The sequence below is a fragment of the Sturnus vulgaris genome, chromosome 8, assembly GCF_052056855.1.
Source record: "Sturnus vulgaris isolate bStuVul1 chromosome 8, bStuVul1.hap1, whole genome shotgun sequence".
Lineage (NCBI taxonomy): Eukaryota > Metazoa > Chordata > Aves > Passeriformes > Sturnidae > Sturnus > Sturnus vulgaris.
This window is the reverse complement of record NC_142250.1, coordinates 7,223,922-7,231,452: the sequence shown is the minus strand read 5'-3', so window position 1 is coordinate 7,231,452 and position 7,531 is coordinate 7,223,922.

Genomic DNA, 7,531 nt, shown 5'->3' with positions numbered 1-7,531 from the left:
TCCACACATTGAGGTAATTTAATATTTTCTTCAGTTTCCACTCTTTTGTGGTTTTAGCTTTATAGACAGACACAAAAGAGTTTTCCTGTCTCAGGAGGTGAAATGAAGATCATTACCTTGTGTCCTTGTGACGGTCCTGAGCAAGCGTCCCTGCCGCGTGTGCCAGCCTCTCAGCCCTGGCTGTGCCTGGGAGCTTCGTGACTCCAATTTTCTCCATCAGGGACAGGAGCAGTTTGGCCGCACACTTCCGCACCTGGACGTGGCAGTTTCTGGGAACAGGAGAGCAAACACTGGGGCACAGGGAGAAGGAGCAAGAGCAGCACAGGTCTTGGCCAGAGCGTGCTCCCTGTCCTTGCTGGAGGAAGGAGGCCTGGGCTCGCCCTGACACTTTAGACACTTTAGAAGCTTTTGTCCTCAGACAAACTCAAGAAGGACTGCCTGCAAGGAAGAGGGAGGAATTCAGTCTCCCTGCACTATCTGATACTCAATTGCTTTCTCAATATTTACTCTGAGAAAGATTAAAGAAAGAGATTACATATGACTTCTTTAGAAATGTAAGACAATTCCTGCTGACCCATCAGAGGGCACCTAATACACAGCACTGAAGCAGGACTGACGCTCCATCCAGCCATTAATCTCTACATCTGCAGAGCTTTGCAAAACAACAAATGAATAGAACACATGCTGTGAGCTGTGAAGTTGCAAAACATACAGCAATATAGCCTGTTTCTTCTCTGAGGCTTGGCAAAGGATACATCTGAACGTTTTAACCTATTGCAAAGCTGATGAATGAGTGGCAGTCATTTTAGACTGGTTCTAGAGAGTGGCAATTACCAGGCCCAGCACGAACACTTAAGGCAGCATTTGCTTCAGCTGTCTCATGGCAGTCGGCATGTGAAGGTGCCTGTAAAGTGATTCATCATCTCAAGGCTAACATGAAATATCAGTTTGAATAGAAAATAGAGCTCTATGGCCAGGACAGTCATACAAGCCTCCTTCTGGCAGGAGCTGCACCTGCTGTGCAGCCTGTGCCACATGCAGCATATTCTCCCCCATATGCTCCATGCTCCATCAAGTCCCCTCCCTAGTTCTCAAGTTAATGGAATAATGAGGATGCATAGTTTTTCCCAAGGCCTCTGTGCTTAGTGCTCTGAATTATTTAAGAGTGATCACACCTGCAATTGCAATTGTTCCTCTTCCCACAAAAGCACAAAAGAGCAAATCCTTAGCCTTTGCAGGCACTTTCACTTCCCCACCATTCACCACATTTAGGCAACTCTGACAGACTGGGAGAACTCCAGGAAGCAGCAGGAAGCAGAGTCAGAGGAGGTTTAGGTTGGAGATCAGGAAAAGATGTTTCACCCAGAGGGTGGTTGGGCACTGGGACAGGGTCCCCAGACCTGTGGTCACAGCACCAAGCCTGACAGAGTTCAAGAAGCATTTGGACAACAATCTCAGGCACATGGTGTGACCCTTGGCGTGTTCTGTGCAATGTCGGGAGCTGGACTAAATGATCCTGATGGGTGCCTTCCAACTCCCCATATTCTACAGTTCTGTGATTCTGAAAACTCATTGGCTGCAGGAGGGCAGAAACTGGGGACAAGAGGAAAGAAATGAGGTGGATTAGAGAATCCAGTCACTGAATTGACAGAAGATGCAGGATACAGGACGCTTCCCTCCCACTATTCCCATTCTTCCTCTCATCCCTTCTCCCACCTGCACACAAGAAGCTGAAGAATATCACAGACAGAAGAAAAACCTACCTGACTCCACTGTCCACGAGAGCTGTCATTGCTCATGTAGGAGTCACATTGTCCACCATGATCCCCAGGGTCTGACTGGCTGCTTTCTCAACAAACTCTGGGCAGTTACACACTGCCTTGAGAAGGACCCGAGCAACCTCATCCACCTCAGAGTCCATGTCCTCCTTCAAGGTCATAAAAAACTCTCCCAGAGTGATAATGGCCGAATGGGACACCTTAGACCGGAGGTTGGCCACTTGGGGAAGTCATAAGGGGAAATAGAAGAATCACCTTGAATAGAAAACCAGTGGCCTTCGACAAAAGTCCCAGGAAATGACAACATGTCCCACTGTGTACAGAGGAACATGAGAGCACCCAATGAGCAGAAGAGCACAAGCACAGAAAGGCACTTCCTCTGGCACCAATTTCTGGCCTCAGTCCTCCTTTTAGCTGGCCTAAAAGAAGCCCCATTTCACTGAAATGTTCTACTTAACCCTTCTATAATGACATGTGCTTTGCTTTTAGCCTGTTTTATTTGAAAAACAAAGAACAAAATGAAAGCAAGTGCTGCGTTCAAACCGTAAAGGCACAAGACATAACGATAAAAGAGTCACGTGCTCCTGTTTGAAAAAGCAACACAGAGAACCAGCAGGTGAAGCACGCAGCCAGGACACAGAAAACACAGACTCAGGTCTACAGACTAATTTGCAGTATTGAATTGCAGCTCGGGCAGAGCTTAGAACGCTGGCAAATAACATAACTAGTGGATCTGTTTCTGCATTGCACATTTCATTCTAATGGCAGCTCACTCAAAGATGAGTGTCAGATAGCCAACCTACCAGTAAATACAGCTACATGTACACATAGATCCTACAGATAGCTGAGAGACATTAGAAATAGAAGGTAGAAAAACAGAAATGAAGGTAGTCCCTGAGCACACATGGAGATGAACAAGCACATATCTACCCTACACATCGTGTATGAAGTACAGGGGACAATTCAGAACAGTGTCCTCACCTCACTGGTAACAGCCAAGCAAATCTCACGAAGTCTTGAAAGCAGGACTTCGGAATGGGACCCAGCCAGGTGTTTGATGATGCCCAAGTCCCTTCTCCTTCGTCTCCCTGAAAGGCAAGTACCAAAAGGATTTATTTTTCTCTCCAACTGAGAACTAGGAAGCAACCCCTGAAATTACCAGGCTGGCAGCTCAGTCAAACAATGGGAGGTGCTTTTCAAGGAGTACTTAATGCAATGGATCTCATTTCCACAGGATGCTGTGACATTCAAAAGCTTCCACAAATCCAAGAGGCAAATACAGGACCTTCAGAGTCTTCATTTGTGGATATTTTAGAAGACAACATTTCTGTAATCTCTGGCCCCTATGGCATTGCTTCCTACAAGCTGTGAGAGTGGCCCATGCAGCTGGTTTTTGTCACCTCCCTGCACCTGTACCTAAGACACAATCCAATTGGAAAATGTCCCACTGGGACATTTTCCTTCTTTGCCAGCCCCTGCAGGCAGTTCAGCTGTGAGAGTCTGCACTGGCACTCTGGAGCTGAATTTCCACTCTACAGTCTAGGCCTATCTGTCACCCACTCCCTTCCACTCCAACTCCACATTCCCCAAACAGCAGCAGAATGTCCCAGAAGATTCCACACTTGGGCAAGAATAGTCAAAATTCTGCCTTTTCCCAAAATCCTCTATCTAAAACAATCCACACAACAGACACATGTCATTTAAAAGGTGCAGACAACTCTGTCTCTCAGCTCTTGCTCTGTGCAGGCCCAGAGCTACAGGAAGGTGTGGGAGGCATCAGGGCTGCTGCACAGGGCTAGTGACAGATCCCACAGGCAGTCCTGAATGTCACCTGCACCCTCCCACACCTGCAGAAGCTCTCTGCACCTCACAGGGCACCAAACAGAAATGGGGGAGAGAAAGCAAAGGAAATGACTTTGCACAAGGATGTGGCAGATGTGGCAGATTTTTCTTGCTTATCCCAGTGTGAAATGAGACTTTACCTCAGAGTGAATGAAGCATCCACCAGTGAGCGGATGCTAAACTCGACATCAAAAAGACAGCATCTCCTAACATTTGTAGGCTTATCACATCTGGGTCTCATTCTGTCTAATGGTGGGACACATGATGAATATTGATAAAACACCCTAGGCCCATATGAAGAAGTAAGAAGGAAGTTCAATTCTAAAAGTACAAAATTCCCAAAGAATTTCATTTCTTTCTACTTCTCTTCTGCCATGACCCTTTCAGGAGCAATGACAGGCTGTGAGACAAGAAAGCACAGCTCAGTCTATTTCTCAGAAACAGCAACTCCCTGCAGCTGCTTCTGAGATCCACGTGCAACAGGTCACTGGGAGACCCTGTGACCTGTCATTGCTGTCATCAGTGGGAGTAGAGAGAAATCTGACTCAGTCCCACTGGGCCAGTGCCTCAAGGCTCCCATATCTCTACAATCAGAACTGCTGCCATCCTGCTTCTGCCTTCAGTTAGCAAATCATCTCGTCCCACAGCTTCCTCTCTTCCCTCAAGATGTCCTTTGCAACTCCACAGACCAGCAGGCAAAGCAAGGAAACAGCACAGACCTGTTGCAGCTGGAGCAATTCCAAGGCCAAGAAAAGGCTGCTCTCCAGTCTTTAACCTCTCAATGCTCTGCAGTGGTTTCTCCAGGGCCCTTTGGCCCTCTGGGCTGTCAGGGCTCAGAGGCACTAGCAAGATTCACTTCTAACCTCCCTTAACGCTAAGAGGGAGACAGAGTGACCAGGGCCTTTCTTACCAGTCATCGCTGTCGAGCAGGGAGAGTGCCTCCCGCAAGGACTGCTGTGGATCAGGAGAGGCTGTGTCCTTGTGCCCGTTGCCACAGAGCAGCTCCTCTCGGCGCTCGGCACCAGTGGCCGTCTGCGAGGTCACTGTAAGGAGAGGGTCAGCCCTGAGCGCTGCAGCCCCGGGCAAGGCACCCGCCATGGAGCGGCCTGCAGCCCCAGCTCCCACACAGAGTTCCATGTGCTGCACACTGGCACTGGCTCACACACTTCCCTGCCCTCTGCCTCCTTGGGCTCCGTGCTTTCTGACAGCCGCCCCAGCTGGGCACAGCTCCAGGCTAAACCTGACAATTGCCCACACAGCAATTGCCAGCTCCCAAGTGTCACAGGTAGCACAGCCAGCAACAGTTCCTGAGGCAGCAGAGCTCACACTCCCCGCCACACTGTGCCCAACAGCGGGACTGGCTACCCGAGGAGGGAACCTCCAGGGGCCTCTCTTGTCCCAGCACCCTGATTTCCTCCAGCCCTGAGGACAGAGGCACTCTGCAATTCCCTGAGGAAGACCTGCAGCTGCCTCGTGGCAGCACCAAGCCAAGCATGAGCAACCCAGTCCTGCAGGACCCGGCTGAATCCCCACGGAGCAACTCCCAGGGAACAGCCATACCTGACCCTTCACACCTGACAGCACCTCTGCTCCCATTGACTTCAAATATTCTAGACAGCAGGCAGCTGAATGCACATACATGTTAGCCTACTATTGGGAAAGGAGGAGTTTATAGATTTTGTTCTTTCCTAACATCAGGAACCTTTACTATCTCCAAGGTGCACACTGGCTGTATTTCAAACATGCTGAGGTAGAATTTATTTGCCGTCAAATGGACGTGTGTGCACACTCTGCAATACCTAAGCTTTCTCTTGAGGAAAAATGCAATTTTCAGTATAGATAATACATAAATTTATTTTCCAAAAACAACAGGGCATAAAAACATTCAAAAACAGATGCAAATTGTTGACAGATGCACTCTCTTGATAATATGTTGTCCTGGGTTTACTGTAATTGAATTTTTTTTGTTAGCTAAAAGATTAACAAGGTATGAGCAAAATCAGATGATACATGCATTTCTTATGAAACCCATTTGTCATCAAAAGCACTGTCAATCAAAAATTTCATGTCATGCACTCAAAGCTCATTTTCTAATGTGTAGATGAAAACAGCTGAGCTTTCTAAAATGATGCAGTATAGATATGGCACAGAATCTAGATGAAGTAGTCGAGAATCAGTAGGGTTTTTGTGGTACTTTACATGTTCTCAAAAATTGTGAGGGAAACTGTAATATCAAAAATAGTCAGACGAGAGCTAATCTGGGTATCATTGATGTACCCCTGTCACTGACATCAGTGATGTCCTACAGAAGTATGTAGACATACACATCTAGATTCCATAAGAGTGGAGAGCCATGTAAGGCTAGTTCTGGTCAATTGTGAATGTGGAAGTAGCATCACTAGAAAAGAGCATTGCAAGGATCATTCCTAGATCCCTTCTTCTTATCTCACCTTACTTGGGATCATAGCACAGGCAGACTACCCAAAAAGGAGAGACAAGAGCCACTAGGGACAATGTGCTGTGCATTTCCTGCAGGCAGCAAACAGCCTGGGAGCACCAGGCAGCCCCTCTTGGCTGTCATCTGCTACACATGGCTGCTCCATTTGGGTGCGGTGACACAGGAGACACTGCTTGTTCCCTCTTGGCATTGCAGGACGTGGGATGGCAGCAGCCACGAGCCACTGGGCACTTGTGACAGCAGCAGCACGTCTGCACCAAGCCACTGCCTGCCATGCAGAGACAAGCCTTGCTGGGATAGCAGAAAAGCTGGCTGCAGAGCCGGACAGCAGCACAGGCAGAGGGCCCAGATTGTTACCGTATGGACTAGAAATCCTGAATATTGGAATAGAAAGTGTATAAACCATAATAGCAGTAGTAATGCTAAGGCTTGGAGACTGCAGTTCCCAGAGTAGGCCCTGGGAAACTAACTTAGGAATGTGCTGTGCTGAGGAAACAATGTTCAAAAGATTTAGCAAAGCATGCAGAACTGTTAGTGATAAGGTTAAAGTATAATCATAAATAAAGTACTGGTGGTGGGTAGTGGCGTAAGAGGGAGATTAAGGGGGAGAACACTATAGTCCTAGGGTAAGCAACCATGAAGGATCTATGATGTAAAATGTTATCTACAGGATGAATGCATCTATATTATTTAGAAGAATGTGTACTTCTGCACGTAAACCATTTGTAAAAAAGGGTATAAAAACCCTCTAAAAAAGGGAACCAGTGGGATTCTGACTTTGGACGTGAGTCCGCAGGTCCCCGGGCCCCGAATAAAGCACCGCATAAACTGACACTCTGTTAGTTTTTGTTTTAATTTGGGGTATCGGGCAACAGTTTTCTGGCGACCGTGGCAGGACTCCGGAGGCGGCAGGGGCGGTTCGCGAGCTGATCTACTCCCCGCCGGCACCAGGTGATTTCTGGGGAGACATCAACCCGTGCCCGACCCCGCTCCTGACGGACGACTGTGTGAGGTAAGCCCGAAAAGGTGCTTTATTCTTTGATTAAACGACGTCTTAGAGGTTGTGGAAAGGGAAGCCTAGGCGCTGGTCGTCAGACGCAACAGTGATTGCGCAGATCCAGCACTTGCCACTCGCAGTGACGAGAAAGGCAAGAACTGTGGTAAAGGGTGTGTGAGTGTGGAAATAATAATAAAGTGTGTGAGTGTGAGTGTTATGATGCCTTTTAAAACCTTTAAAGCTCTGGCTAGTTCGGGGATGGAAATTCCGAATGATTCACCCTTGGGCTGTTTGTTGCAACACTGGAAGGTGGGGAATTTTGGTCAAGAACTGAGTAAAAAGAAATTGATTGATTTTTGTAATCATGTGTGGCCTCAATACGAACCTGAGGGTATGCAATGGCCCCGAAATGGTACTCTAAATCCTGATATTATAACTCCTCTTATGCACTTCTTA